This window comes from Martes martes, assembly GCF_963455335.1.
Source record: "Martes martes genome assembly, chromosome: 17".
Lineage (NCBI taxonomy): Eukaryota > Metazoa > Chordata > Mammalia > Carnivora > Mustelidae > Martes > Martes martes.
In genome coordinates this window covers 24138093-24154566 of record NC_137905.1, presented here as the reverse complement: position 1 = coordinate 24154566, position 16474 = coordinate 24138093, and positions in this window count along the sequence as shown.

The window sequence follows — 16474 nt, the reverse complement described above, 5'->3', positions numbered from 1 at the left end:
CTGAGGTTTTTATCACATTGGTTAATTGTCAATCTGCTGAGCAACATTTTTCAACTGTTGCCTCTTTAGTCATTGTTCTTAAAGTAGGATTATCTATAATTAAGGAGATTGACCTGAATTAATATTTTCACACCTTTTGCTAGCATTGCCGGGGGTAAGTAGCAGAAATGTGGAATGATTTCTCTCTTAATGTATTTTCCTTTCCTTCTGTTTTGAAATTGCTTTAATTTTCTATTTACACACTGCATTAGTAGACATGGATTAATTCTGGTTTTTTTTTTTCCTTGTCAGTCACACAGTATCCAAGATTGTTAATATTATCCTACAGCATGAAAGAAAGCACTAGACTGTAGTTCAGTTTTATAAAACACACGCATAGACGGCACACACACACACTAATCCCACACGAAATAGAAAGTGGCCTGTGGATCTGACAGACTATGTTATTGGTCTTGACATGTTTAGCATATCTGCAGATAGCTTGCAAAATACCACAGTGTAAGGTGACCGCATCTGCAGGAACTGAGAGAAGCCAGTAAACTGAATAATAGGAATAAGATTCAGATGTTTCATTATAACTTAGAATGATGTACCCTACCCATATGAATTCTATTTGCATTTAAGTTACTTAAGGCAGAAGCAATAAGGCCAGAGAAACAAAAGCAAATACAGAGGATGTGGGGAAACATTGTTTCAGAGGTGAGCATGTGCAGAGGAAGAGCTGGGTCTGTGGCAGTGCTTTGAGGTGGCTTCCAGAGAAACTGTCTCGGGCTGCCCCGTTTGTAGGTGTTTTGGTTCTGATTGGCAGGGAACATATCCCACATACTGTTTTCAGCTCCCTTAAATGATAATCTCATAGAGTGAAGGACTGGCAAAGGAAGGACATGGAATAGGAAAGAAACTCAATAATAACTTTCTCCGATTTTAAAAATGATTTCACAGAAAGGGCTCAGCAGTCAGATTGTGTTCAACTTCCAGATCCGTCTGTTGGGGATCTAAGATTAGTGAACAGAGCAGAATATATAAGGTTCTTGGTGCTTCAGGCAATGTACATGTTTAATTTTCCTTATCTGTGAAATGGGGAGGTTACATCGTTACAGAGTGTTTGTTGGATGAAACCAGATAAGGCATCACATATGCCTGACTACTTTGAGATGGTCAGTGAAGCTTATCTCTCATTTTTTTTTCTTTTTATAGTAATTATTGAAGAAAGTCAGGGATGATAATTCTCAAAAATAGAGTATCACTCAGAAAGATACTATTCCCCTCCCCTGCAAGTCATTTCCTCCCTTAAGATTGCCCATAGTGGGGGCGCCTAGGTGGCTCAGTGGGTTAAAGCCTCTGCCTTCGGCTCAGGTCATGATCCCAGGGTCCTGGGATTGAGCCCCACATCGGGCTCTCTGCTCAGCAGGGAGCCTGCTTCCTCCTCTCTTTCTCTCTGCCTGCCTCTCTGCCTACTTGTGATCTCTGTCTGTCAAATAAATAAATAAGATCTTAAAAAAAAAAAAAAAAAAAAGATTGCCCATAGTGGCCAAGAGAAGCTGCAACAGTCTCATGCTTTAACCGAATAGGCCATACCCGCGTCATTTTCATGTACAATCTGACATCAAAAATGCTGGGATGCATTTTGTAATAAGAGAAATGGTGTACTAAGTTATTTTGGAATAACACTCTAGCAAGAGTCAAGAATAATTTAGTTGGGGATTGTGAGAGGAACATGGTTTAGGAACGTGAGTTCTTAGCTTACTTTTATGTCTGTAACATGGCAATATCCAAAGTAGTTGTAAAGGTGATGGAAAGGACAGGTGGCATGAATAGGACAGAAAAAGGCCATTGGTGATATTCTCATTATTCCACTATAGTTTTCAAGAAGTGGTCTTTAGCTCATCTTGGACAGGAAGAACAGACAAACAAACATATAAATCAGGATTAGGTCATTTTAGCAGTTCTTTAACTCTTCAAATACAGTTCTTGGAGGCACATTTAAAGGTAGGACATACCCATAAATGTAGACTCTGTTTCTGTTTTGTCAGCCTTACCTGAATTCACTTATTTCCTATATTTCCCTCCAGATGTTCTGTGATCTTGTGATCACACTCCTTTCAACCATATAAATGTAATCAACTGAATGGAAAGGAGGGATGTAAGCTTTTGATATCCCACTTCTTTGCGTGGGTCCCTACTCCGTGCTTTAGATAGGAGATTTGATTCAGTAATCACAGCAAGCGAGCAATCAGACTTGCAGTGTGTTACCTACTCAGGGATCCCCTAATGGGTAGAGTAAGGATTCAAATCCAGGGCTGTCTGGTTCCAAAGCCCAAGTTCTTCCCTTCATATCATGCTGTAATCTATGTCCAGTAAAATTACAGTTTTAGGCTTTGTCACTCACTGTGTAACAGAATAATTTTCCCACAGGAAATAATGCAGTAGAATAGCAAAAAGGGCTGCACTGCAGAGGAGTATAACAACCATGCCCCTCCTGGGGGTGTGTTTGCTTGTGTGTGCCTGTGAATGTGACTTTGTGTATGCTTATGTGTGTGAGTTTCCCATGTACAGAGCGCTAGGCCTCTGATGGAATGGATGGCTTCATGAAATTCTTGAAATTATATCACCAAAACATCCACCTCTCACAAGGGCAGCGTCAGAGCAATACCTACAGAGAATAGCAATTAGCACATTCTAAAATAGTCTAATTAATGCAAAAATCCTATTTCACTAGCAACCAGAATAGGATTTTCATTTTAACCCATTATTAGTAGTCCTGTTTTATGAATACCGTTACTTGGTGTAATTTTGAGGGGAAATCAAAAAATCAAAATAATCATGGTTCAATGAAACAGCTTCAGATGTTTGACCTTTCCAGGAGTTACTTCTAATGTTCACCACCCAGCAACTGCAACTGAGTGATAAGGAACCAGGTTGGAGACCGGGGAGAAGGAGATTATCAAGTATGAACAATTAATTTGAATACTTCTCTCAAACTCAGTGGGCAACATAGGTTGAGTTTACAGTCTTAAACCTGAAATTTAAATGCTAAATTTTTTTGGAGGAGAGTACAGCAATTTCAAATCGTCCTTTTTCTAAAATAGCGATTTATTTACGTATACTTAAAATTAAGAGAATCTAAGCTGAAATCTGCCTAGGTCTTATGCTCTGACTCCATTTTTTGATGGTCTCAGATAACATGGTATCAGTGATGGCCAGTCCCCTCACCACACTCTGCTGTCCGCATAAAGGTCTCCATGCTGCCCTCCACTGTAGCCTCAGACATGATGTCTGTCTCTGCACCATGTGCAGGACAGCAAGCTCTGCAGAACCGATCCTGCTGGGTCTAAATTACCATGACCAGAGACTTCAGTGTGTAGTGGGGTGGAGGGGGTTTTGAGCTTCAGGAAGGAGTCAGTCTTCCTAGTTCTCTTGTTACAGAATTTAGGATTATTTTGTGCTGTTGAGTGGGCTTTGACATTCGAATCCATCTGAGGCTCTTACTTGAAGAAGTTGAACTAGATGCGGTTAAGCACCTCACAGATTTTTGAGATAACCTGTACTGGTTCGTGGAGGGCTAAGGCTGGGGTGGCTGTGGGATAAAGAGCTGTGTCTTCTGCCCATGGGCTGTTATGGCCTTTTTCCTTTCTCTCCTAATGGCTTCAGAGAAAGGAAAGGACCAGCAGAAGAATGGTGTTAGGGTCCACTTGTCCTCATCAGTTTCATGGTAATGGGAGTGTCTCTTGGGCATTCTGACTTTCCCCTTCTTTTTCCTCTTGAGTTTCAGTACTGGGTTGGGTGATTCCGTGGCTTCCATCCCATTCACTCGTATAAACTTTGCTCTGCGAGGTTCAGATGAGGGGTTCCACTCTGGGACCTTTTTTTTTTTTTTTTTTAAAGATTTTATTTATTTATTTGACAGACAGAGATCACAAGTAGGCAGAGAGGCAGGCAGAAAGAGAGAGGAGGAAGCAGGCTCCCTGCTGAGCAGAGACCCCGACTCGGGGCTCGATCCCAGGACCCTGAGATCATGACCTGAGCTGAAGGCAGAGGCTTTAACCCACTGAGCCACCCAGGCGCCCCAACACTCTGGGACCTTTAACTGCAAGACTGAGACAAGGAGTTCCTTACAGGACTTTCAGCTGTCTCTACAGTGACCTTGCTGGTGGTGTCATCTCCTACAGTCACACACACATGATGCTCAGTGGAGAGAGACTAGAAATTTCTGTTGACAGGCTGGAAGTACCCTCAGAGGACAAGGATGTGTTTGCTGTGCTTGATACAGACACAGTAAGACTAGGGATGAGTGGAAAGAGCCTTGCCTGGCCATGCTGGTCTGCCTGCTCCTGGATCCATAAAAGCTGATCCTGCTAGTTCTGGGCTTATCTGTCGTGGGTCTGCATGTTTGGTTTCTACCCCCTAGCATTACCAAAAGACGTGGCCCCAAACACCTCAGGAAACTGGTGAGGCTCTTAATTTTTATCTATCTATCTATCTATCTATCTATTTATTTATTTATTTATTTGACAGAGATCACAAGTAGGCAGAGAGGCAGGCAGGGAGAGAGGAGGAAGCAGGCTCCCTGCTGAGCAGAGAGCCCGATGTGGGGCTCGATCCCAGGACCCTGGGATCATGACCCGAGCGGAAGGCAGAGGCTTTAACCCACTGAGCCACCCAGGTACCCCTGGTGAAGGCTCTTGATGCTGGCTTGGTCTTTATGTTTTTTCCCTACGAAACTCCATAACCTGGACAGAGAGGGAAGAAAAACAAGTGAAGTAGAGAAGGAAGTGGGATTAGAAAGGGCTGCTCCCTTCCCTTCTGCAGCGGAACAGCTTGAGCTTATAATGAAAAGAATCTTTGAGATCATCGAATGCCGTCTCCTGCTTGATGCAGGAATTCCCTCTAGAGAAACTCTCCTGCACACACACACACACACACACACACACACACACACACACAAATAGGCATTCCAGTGTTTTCATAATAGTTCTTTTCACCAGGTGATATTCTCAGAAACTTTTATAGAGTTGTGTTAGTATTACTTCAGAGTAGATTCCTTTAAATGAAACTGCTGGTCAAGGAAGGTACATAATTTTGATAGTAACTAAGAAATCATGCACAGGGATATTCATTGCCATGGATGTATTCACATCACACAGTTTCTGGATCAAAGGAAGGACTTTATCATGGTTAAAAAATGTCCCACAACAGATCAGACTGCCCAGGTTTTGGTAGTAAGTATTCAAGAATAGACCGGATGGTCAGGTTGTTGTCTAGGGTTTTACAACACTGCGTATGAGATGAAAGGAACTGGCGTCTGAGGCATATCTACAATTCAGCCTTGTGGGGGTGGGCATTGTGGAGAAGTGCTAAGAGCTTCTCCTAAGTGGCAAGGCCTCTAAGTGGTGGCTTACATGGTCCTGAACCCTTCCAAATGCAGTTCTTTTTCCAGGTGAACCTAAGGGAACATCAAAGGCTATATGGGACCAGTTTGTAGGTGTTCTGCCAAAGTTCCTTGGCCTTATCTTCTGGAATCACTTCAGTGCCACACTACTGGGCTTTTGGCCTCTGTCTCACATTCCGGCTTGCCTACTCTGTCTCCCGCCAGGATGGCCTGAGTGTTATAGCAACAATCATAGGTGGAGACCTATGGTGTCAGAGGTGACCAAGGTAGCTTTTCCAATCAACACAGACTTTTTGCATCTGAATGAGGCCTAGTTGGAAGGTAAAAGGAACAGCCTGTGGCAAACTTCAGTTAGAACTGCTGCTTTTCATATCATGGGCAAATGTTTTACAAACTTTAATGAAGCAACCTAATTAGCTCTAGGTCTTACTAAGCTCGTGGCCTCTTGCCTGGATGTCAGCATCCAGGTCTGGCCTATTCTTCCCAGCCTGCAGCTAGTCCAGTGAGCAGCATGACGTCAGGTAGTACAAGGCTAGGGGCTGGATGTGATAGGACTTGGGCCCATGGTTGCCATTAGGACATGGCATGTCTCTCTCTCTGTCAAATAAATAAATAAAATCTTAAAAAAAATCAAGGGTCAGATGCTCAACTGACTTCACCACCCAGGCACCACTATTCCTTTGTTATCTTTTTCTTTTCTTTTTAGTTTAAAGGACATAGAGTGTGTGCAAGAGAGCATGAGCAGAGTGGAGAGGCATGAGTGGCAGGACAGAAAGGGAGAAGCAGGCAGACACCCTGCTGAGCAGGGAACCCTACACAGGGCTCTATGCCAGGACCCTGGGATCATGACCTGAGCTAAAGCAGATGCTTAACTGATTGAGCCAACCAGGCTCCTTTTCGTTATCTTGATAACTTTTCTGGAAGGTATCTATCTTCCATCTTCCATGTATAGTATCTCTCTCCCCCTTTTATGTGTGTGTGTGTTTAATGACCTTAAATAACTTAAGTATCTTTGAATTGTGTGTCATTTAACACTATCCTTAAAAAAGTTTGATGTTAAATAATTCATTTAAATTTAACTATTCTTTCAGAGAGTCCAACACTCTGTGCTAGAATATGAAAATTATGCCTTTCTTTCACTTTATGATCTTGTTTACATTTTTCCTCAATACCTCCAATCAGGTGAATGGTTTTGAGCAAATGATTGTCAGTCCAACCACAGACCAGAGCGGACAAACCTTGTATCTGGCTGCCTTCCCTGTGCTTTGATAAACATGGTAGCATTACGTAGTTATCAGAGCAGGGGTTCTGCTACAACATATATCCAAACCCCAGTTCTGTCCCTTCCAGCTATGGGACATTAGGCAAATTTCTTAAACTCTCAGAGTTTTACTTTCTTACCTGCAGTGTTGGCATAGTAGCATCACCTTCATAGGTATGAACTGAGAATTTAATAAGCTGCTGCAGAGAAAGCTCTTAATTTAGGGATTAATGTTTAATATGTACTCAATAAATGGTAGTTGTTCCTACTAATGAGTTTCAAGTATATCTTTCAGATAGCCATCAATCTAGATAAAAATAAAAATTTCTAATTGAGCGGCTCTTTCAATCTGTTTAAGGCCTTAGATGTTCTCCTCCTTTGCTCTGTGTACACATAGGGAAGGACACAGAGTCACTGCCAACAAACTCCATTCCCTGAGATCCTGGGAAGTAAGTAGCCCTTTTCTAGAGCAGAGCACAAGGTTTGCAGTGATGTGTGGCAGGTGAGCTGCTGTTTTGCTCTCAGGATTTCTGCCCACGTTGGGCTGAGGAGAGGATAGAGCACGGCAGGCATTTTTATAAAGGCCCAAGGGATAGATATTGGAAGGAGAAAAAACAGTCATTGAATTGAACACTGAAAATTCAAAGCAGAGAGCAAATTTCCAACTGAGCCTTCAGTTACATTCTCAGGAGGGAGTCAAGAATTTAAAGACAAAGGAATGAGACTGAGCTCTTGATGTGCTGTTGGGATCTTTGTGGTTTTGTCATGTTGTTTTATTCCTTATCACATCTACATGTATTGAATACCTACTATGTGTTAGGTCAGGTGTTGTGAGCTAAAAATGACAAAACTGTCTCTGCCTTCCAAGTATTTAATGAGGATTGGGTTAGGAATAGATAAATCACTAGTGAGTGATATGATGGAAGGGAAGTTATCTCAGAGGGACATGTACTAATTTATGCACAGCAAGGAGAGAGCCTTTTGGAGTAGGAGAACATTTAACTACAAGTTGCAGTTAGCCTAGGAATAACTCAGGCAAGGATGGGGCATGATAGTCATTGCAGAATGAGGGACCAGTTTGTGCAGAAGTCAAAGGCAAGACTGACCATCCAGAGCATACTCAGTAGTTCATGTTAGATCAGTACAGAGTAAGTGATAAAACTTCCAAGAAGGCTGGAGAGGAAAACAGGATGGAGAGACTGAGGACCTTGAAGGTTTTATTAAGGAGTTTAAATTTATCTTGAATATCGTGAGCTGTGGGAAGGACACGAGTAAATCCGTCTCTTCGGAAGATTAATTCTGGATCCAGTGAGGACAGTGGACTGGAAGGAGTTAAGGGCTAAACAAGGAGAAAGATACTAGCATTTCCAGAAGGTCTGGAAAACTGGCAAACCGCTAGGTGTTGACCTAGCCTGAAGAAAGAAAGGTGTGCTTGGGTTCTTCAAAGATGAGAGTGATGACCACAGTAACTGTGCAGTTGGATCCTTGTAGTCTAGGGACTATATCATGAGATCTTGAGTTTTGAAAGAAACAAACAAATTCAGCTCTTCATCCATTCGTTTGTTCCATTGAACCAACATTTAATAAACACTATGTTCTAGGACCTGTGCTAAGGATGGCAGATATGGAGATGGTGCCAAAGACCGTGCTTTGAAACATCTCATTATATTTTTAATAGTTGAAATAGACATATTTTATTATAATGTGGTGTAGCCAGGGCTGCAGTAGAGGTATGCTCAGAAGATGTCCTTATGCTCTATGGTTTCCTCTTGAACAAGGTTAAGGGAACTGGATGGTCCCATTCTATTACTAAAAAGAATCTAATTAGATACTTGGAAACATAAACAGATGATGTTATTTCTGAATTTTTAAACTAATCTTTGAGGATTGTGCTGGAAGCAAAAGATCTAGTCTGGAACCTTCCCTCTTCTTCAAGTTTTGGGACAGTAAGGCCTGGATTCAAATCCTAGCTAAGCCCCCTGCTACTTTGACTGACCTGGAATAAATCTATCAACCTTTATAAAACTTCACTGTTTTTAACTGTAAGTTGCACCTGCATGCTCTTAAACGATTGGAAGAAACACGCTCTAATTTAAAACTAGACTAGACCAACAGTATATGTATCACAAGTTTCACATTTCTAGGACAAGTGAGGCACAGTCTCAGAGGAAGAGTAGATTAGGAACTGCAAATCAGGGTTCAGATGATCATTGGGTATTGGAGTATTTATTATCGGAAATATACATTTCTAGTTTAGAAATGGTGGAACTGAATATCGAACTAGAAAGAACTCTGTATAAAGTACAAGTTAAAGGAAGGAAATGAAACAGATTGGAGATTGGGCAACCCACATATGAAAACTCATAGGAAATGTGGCCAATCCTTAAAAAAAAAAAAACAACACAGTCCAAAAAACAACAAAAAGAAACATGGAAAAAACAAAGTGGGTAGTCTAAGTGACAATGAGAGCAAAGGAAAATTATGCTTCAGAGTGCTTCTCTTTTTTCCTTTGCTTTTTTTTTTCTCTTGCCTTTCTTTTCTCTTTTTAAAATTTTCATTCGTATTACCTTCTTTTTTCCCCCTCTACTGTGTATTCTAAAGGTCCTCAGAACTTTGACACATTTATATCAAATCCTTCAAAAAATGTCTTTCTTTTTTTTTTAAGATTTTATTTATTTATTTGACAGAGATCACAAGTAGGCAGAGAGGCAGGCAGAGAGAGAGAGGGGGAAGCAGGCTCCCCGCTGAGCAGAGAGCCCGATATGGGGCTCGATCCCAGGACCCTGAGATCATGACCTGAGCCGAAGGCAGAGGCGTTAACCCACTGAGCCACCCAAGCACCCCCCAAAAATATTTCTTATGTGTAAATGTATCTTATGACCTCAGTAATTTGTGGTTAATTTTGCAGGAGCTGTGAGTCCAGTTAGATAGGCTTTAGCTCTAAGGAAGCAGTGACTAATTAGTCTTAAAAAAATTCATCAGTATGTTAACACTATTATAATTTCTCTGCTTCAGTGATATAAAAGAGGACAAATAATTTCCAGTTGCTTATTGGCTAGAGTCTTAACTAATTCCTATTAAAAACATCACAGGCCCAGAATGAAGTCTTTTGTGCTATGCCCCATGTCACAAAACCTAGATTTAACTGAACTACAGTTTCGGCTCTCCTAGAAATGGAATCTTATAGCGGTCAGTCAGGAATTATCTGCTCAGCACTGGTTAGGTAATCTGCTTGATAGACCCCTGACAACCCCTAAAGGAAATTAACCTTGCAATAACCAACCCACTTTTTTTGCTAGTATAATGTCCTTGTTCCCACTCCCTCCTGTCTATAAAAGTCTTTTCATCTTATACAGCTCCTTGGTGGAGCTCCTTTCTATTTTCTAGATTGGATACTGCCCGATTCCAATTGATTTTTGCTCAAGTAAACTCTTAAAAGTTTTTATACAACTCAGTTTATCTTTTAACAATCCCCATGGATGTTTTAATGGGAAAATATTGTTCGCTTTTTCTGACTACCTCAAAAAAGTAACAGCTTGCATGACGTTGGAAAGAGCTTTTGAAAACAAGGAGGAAAAAATGAAACAAACAAAAAAAAAACAGGTAGATTTGAGTCCCATCTCTGATATTCTTTATTTACATACTCTTGTGATGTTGGATACTTTGCTTAATATTTTTGAGCTTTGAATCCCTTCCTTCTAGGGGAAAATGGTTTGACAGCTTATAAGATTATAATGAAAATGCAATACATTAATGTTTATAGACTACAGAGCATAGTTTCTGACATGTAGTAATTAATAAATGGTAGCTATTATTACTTAATTACCTAGGCTATTTTGTTATTGTTGTTGTTATTTTTCCCGGAAGTATTATCTGATGAAATGATTATTGGCTATAGAAAAGATTTCAAGAAAATATAAGAAAATTATTTCCCTTCCCCCGAATAATTTTAAGTGAAAACATCTTTGAACTTTTACACATTTACCTCTGTTCTACTATCTATAGCTTCATGGCAGCGAACAGAGAAGAAAATCATGACTTCAGGGTTGTGAAGCTCCCTAGTGACACAAAATCAATCAGTTAGCTCGTGGTACATTGTCTTTCTCCTGCTCATTATACATACCAGCAGAGTAAGACAGCTATTAAAATCTATTAACCTGATATTCCTCTTTAAACTGAAAGATGTGTCGAGAATAAATGATAAAGAATATTTAAAAAGAAAGTTCAGTAGTGTTCAGATGGTCAGTTCCTCGGGTTTACTCTGTCATTGGAAGAGATTTTCTTCTGGGACATGCTAAGCAGGTGCCTCCAGGTGGGAAATGAATTAATTGCAACTTCCTCTGCGAATGGCAATTTCTGGGTCTCTCTCTCCTCAATGTGGTTTAAATGTTCCTTAGGGTGATGTCCTCCAATTAAAATAACTTGTTTAGGGAGTTCATCTGAAACATTAAAAAAAACAAAGAAAGAAAGAAAGAAAAATACCCAGGAGCAAGGCCTTTCTGAAATTCTCAGGTTGAATTTGGAGAAAAAAAAAAAAAAAAAAAAGAATGGGTGTTAAGAAAGGACTCATTACTCATTAGAGCTGTGCTCTACTATCATTTGGTTAAATGTGTAGATTTTGCCCATTTCCATTACCAACTGCCATATTCTTCTTAGCCCTGGTGTAAGTGTCATTTTATGACAGATCATAATACAACAGATTTGCTTTGTATGATGCTTGTACTTCAGACTTAATTCAGAATTGTTTATGATGTCAGGCAATAAAGCTGTTGTGATAAATAATAAAGAGTATAGTAGGAGAGGAATTGAGATAATCAAGAGAATAAAAATGTGTTTTCATTTGGAAATTGATGGAGCTTAATGTGCTAAAACATGTACAGGGAAAGAGGTGTTCCTGGTAATAGGAGCATTAGGAAGTAAAACCTTATGCTCACTCTGATAAAATAGCAGAGAGGATTGAACAGGAATAGGCTTCTCTGAGTGCTGGAAGGAAGTGTAGAAGGGAGACTGTAGGAAACCTATCTACACTCTCAGTTATTCCCCCCAAACAGTCAAGTATGTATTTAGACTAGAATAGTAATTTTACTGTTCAGCAATAAGAGAAAAAACACTAATATACATAAGATAAATGAATTTCACAGACAGTATGCATAGCACAAAAAATGTACACATAAGAGCACATTGTCCTTTGATTTCATTTGTAGGATTTTTTAAGAGTAGACAAAACTGATGATACTACAAGTCAGAGTATTAGTAACTTCTGGAGGGTGACGGGCAATGTATCTGGTCGATTGGTGTGGAATGGAGCCTCTTGGGCTTGTGGGAATTTTTTTTTTTTTTTTAAATTTATTTTAGAGGGAGGGGAGGGGCAGAGGGAGAGGGAAGAGAGAAACCCAAGCAGACTCTGCTGAGAGTAGAGCCCAGTGTGGGCTCAATCTCATGACGCTGAGATCACGACCCAGGCTGAAAGCAAGTCGGATGCTCAACCTACTGCATCACCCAGGTGCCCCAGGAATTTTTTTTTTTTTTAATTTTTATCTGTTAGTAAATAGATGATTGTAAACACATGTGAAATCCATTAGGATGTACACAGACCTGTCCACTTTATTTTATGTAAGTTATATTCCGATTTTTTAAAGGATAAATTTGTAGGTTACATCAGCCTCTATATTTTGGTGTATGTTTTCTGCTTTTAGTATTCTCAGCACTGATACAGTTTTTCAGTTGGGTGCTTACAATAACCTATATGAATGTTTTATGACTACATTGAATCATGTAGTGTATGTGTATATTAAAAGGGAAAAATCAAGCAAGCATCCATTTATTGCCAAACAATTTGTTATTATTATTTTACTTAATCAGCATAGCTACCCTGTAAAGATTTTGAGAGATTAAGTAGGCTACCCAGAACCCATGAGACTCAAAAGCAAAGCTAGAAAAATAATATAAAACAATCTAAACCCCAAATCCACAGTTCCTTCCACTGCCACCTCTCTCTATAGATGGTATCAGCCAAATAGTTTAATAATATTCTCAGTCTGTGCATAGAGAGACCACTTAATTTTGTTTTCTTCACAGATGGAAATATTATGGGATTTCAGAAGTTGACATATTTACTATTTGTTTACTTCTTTTTCAAAAAAGGATTTGAGGCAAAGGAGGATTTCAAGAGAGTTGGTTTGGGATGGTTAGCCTTCTGGTAGTATGGGGAGGGTAAGAAGATTCTCTCTCTCTCTCTTTTTTCTCTTTTTTGGTCAATATTATTAATGTCTCTTATTAGACACATTTAACTCTTTCCTAAAACTTTTAAATAATCTTCAGCCTGGTGGGCATAGAGGCTTTAAGGCATAAAATTCAATGTGTATTTACTTTATTTAGTTCAGTCAGAGGAAAAAAAAAAGGGGAGGGGAATTTACTTGAATATTTGATAGAAACCTTGATTAAAATATGAGATGGCCTAGGGAGTGTTAGGCAAGTAAGAATGAAATAAAAAATGTTCCTCATACAGAAACCTTTCCCCTTTGATCCTAAACTGTTTCAACTTTGTAACTTCTGCCTTTTGGGCCTCATTCTGCTTTCTGAAGTCACCCAAACCAAGACACATTAATACTCTTCAAGAGAGCTTTCTGTTTTTCCTTGGAGCTATTGAAGGACAGCGTGGCCTATACCATCAGGGTGAGTGATGCTGAGCACTCTTTGACCGGTAGTTGTAGAGCAGTGGCTGGAGGATTCTTCTGTAGTAATAGCCCAGCAGAGATTCAAACAACTTGTGTAATTTGGGTAAAAAACAAAACAAAGCAAACTTGCAAGGCCTTACATGGGATACATTAAGAAAGGAAAAATTTTGTATTTTAGTACTCTAATCCTTTCTGCAAGAATGCTTCTTGGGTACAAATGATGCTCCCTGGTTAGAAATACATAGCATAACAGGGATTCATTCATGCATTTTGTAGCTTTACCCATACAGAGCCATACATTTCTAAAGAATAGGTTGAGCTCTTCTCGTCATCCCTTACTGATACATAAGACACCAAAATTAAATTTACTATCATTAGCTTTTCTCTTCCACAATTGCCCATGGTTCAGCAATACCACAGTTAACCTTGGGACATCATATGTGCCATCTTCTCTTACATAGAACATCCTTCCAATAATGTGCACTCATTATCTGTACTTTCTTCCTTTCCTTCAGTAGGAAGCGTTTATGCCACATTATGTGCATTTGATTTGTACATGGTAGACACATGGGAGGGACGGACCACGTGATGGACTTGATGTCACTATATAATGATAAATGTTGCACAAAGTTTCACTAAATGACGATGAGAGACGTCCCACAATAAATGCATTGATTAAATGTGAAGTTGCCATTAATAAACTTACCTTTACCCCACACAAATGCTGTATGGAGTTGGGGTGGGGGTACTCTAAGAGTCTAAGTCCTTGTTAAAATATGGCAAAACCTAAAGCTGTTTTCTCTTTTTTATATTAGCCTTATTCAGAATGTATACTTCCTAGTTGAGTTTGGGATAGTTAGGTTTGGAATATCTATATTCAAATTTCCATGACGTTCAGACAGTATGGCATCAGTAAAACCTCCTAAAATTTTGCAGGTCACATTATTGCAAGATTTTTACAAGGTTTTGCACAGAAGGAAAGGAGATGCTGATGGTAACAACAAATTGGAAGTTGGTTTAGAATTCTGATACACGCTGACATAAGAACATTACCTAAAGACAATATAGGGCAAGTATAAGCATGAAACATGACAAAGTATGCGGCACTAATAATAGCAGTAATACTGTTAAAAAGATGCTTTTTGATACTGGCTTTCAGATGATCCTGGATATTGTCATAATTACCATTGTATTTGGAAAAGTTAAATTGGCTTGGCAAAAGAAATAAAATGTCATTAGTATATATGCATGCAATTAATTTCAAACACTCTTCCTCTATCTTATAAATAAGGCAATACGCTATCAAAGAAAATAAATACCGGGAAACAAATAGCATGGCATCACTGAGCTCACATAGTTACAGCTGCTCATAGAAAAGACAAATTATTTTATGCTGAATCTTCTCACAGTTTGTATGCATGTGTTGGTATCTCTAGCACAAGGTATCAACAAACACTGACCTTATTTATTTTCTGTCAAAATTCAGAATCTGTTTTCTGTCACACGGGGTGTAAACATTGTTAAAACAGACAGTGTTATTCCAAACAACACCAACAGGAACAATATTTCAGGGAGAACAATGAAAGAAGTTTCTTGCTCATTTAGAAATTACTCTTAAGGACTAAGTGATCTAAAATGGGGACAGGTAGTGGGGCCGTGGGCTGCATTGCTTTGGGTCCCTGGTCCCAATCCCTTCTTCCTTGCATCTTGTGGGAGCCCGGTCTCCAGCCAGACCACAAACCAGCTTGTGGGAGAGGTCATGCCTGTGGCCACTTTCAGTTGGTTTCTTTTCTCTGGAGATAGAGAATTTGAGGGAAAGTCTCCTTTAACCCACCTCCTGGATGCCAGAAGACCTTGAGGACAGTTCCAATGAGACTCAGGGCCATTGCTTAATGTTCACTCCCTTGCTATACACAACCCATGTCCAGGATTGGATTTTAGTAGTGAATGACATATCCAGTGCCTGAAGGACTTTCTATTTGTTTATCCCCCTTGCCTGCTTAACTGTGAACTCACCATGGAAAATACAGTTGAATATGAACGGAAGCGTTGAAAACATTTTAGTAAAGGAGAAGGGTATGTCTACTCCTTCTTCTATCCTTATAGAATTCTTCTGAAAGTACTTGGTTTGAAGCATGAATGCTTGCATGTGCTTGACGGAATCCCGGAAGCAGCCCACGGCACTGGTGACAGCGGTGACCATGGTCCTTTTGTTAGCACAGACAATCCTCTCAGAGCTTTTCTCTCAGGATGCTTTTGGATCTGTACTATTTTAGTCATACTTTCCTGGACTGATATCTGGTATGGATTTCAAAGTCTTGACACGAGAAACAGAGGAGAAAACGGATCCTTGATAGTTCAGGATCCTTCAGAGAAGGTAACACACAGCCTGGTGGCGTTCAGGACTGGTAGTTTTGTCTCCACCTGATCCTGAAGGAGGCCTTAAAGAATGAATAGAAGGAAAACAGGACACTGAGAATTATGAGTGCTTCTTTTACTGAACGTGAAAACCAGACGTTGAAGGTCATTGAAAGGAAGAAACAGGTCTTGGGAAAGATGTCTTCTCTTTAAAAGGCAATGAATTTTTTAAAAGCAAAATTGAAAAAAAAAAGTTTTCAGGGACATCTGTCTAAGAGAATGAAGCTGTACTCCCTCAATGACAAGTGTAATAGCCTCTACAGCAGAGGCCAGCATGCTTTTCTCTGTATCAAGCCGGTTAGTAGATACTGTAGCCTCGTGGAACAGAGACTGTACCAGCTACTGGGTACTGACTTTCTGGCGTGAAAGCACCAGAGACAGTATGCAGAGGAATGGGTGTGGTTGGGTTCCAGTCAAACCTCACAAGTGAAAATGAAACCTGAATTTCATACAGTTTTCACCTATGAAAATAAGTTTTTATTTTTTTGACTAATTAAAAATGTAAGAAACATTCTTAGCTCATGGGCTAAGAGAACCGAATGACCAGATTTTTTCCATGGGCCAGAGTTAGCTGATTCCTGCTCTACAAAAAGAATTCAAAAAGAATATCAGGAGGAAAAGATATATAATAAAATTGAAAATAATCAGTAATTTTGAAACGAAGTTTAAACTGTCCCCAATTAGATGGTGTAATCTTGAGAATTTCAGAGATGTTCTTTGAAGTAATAT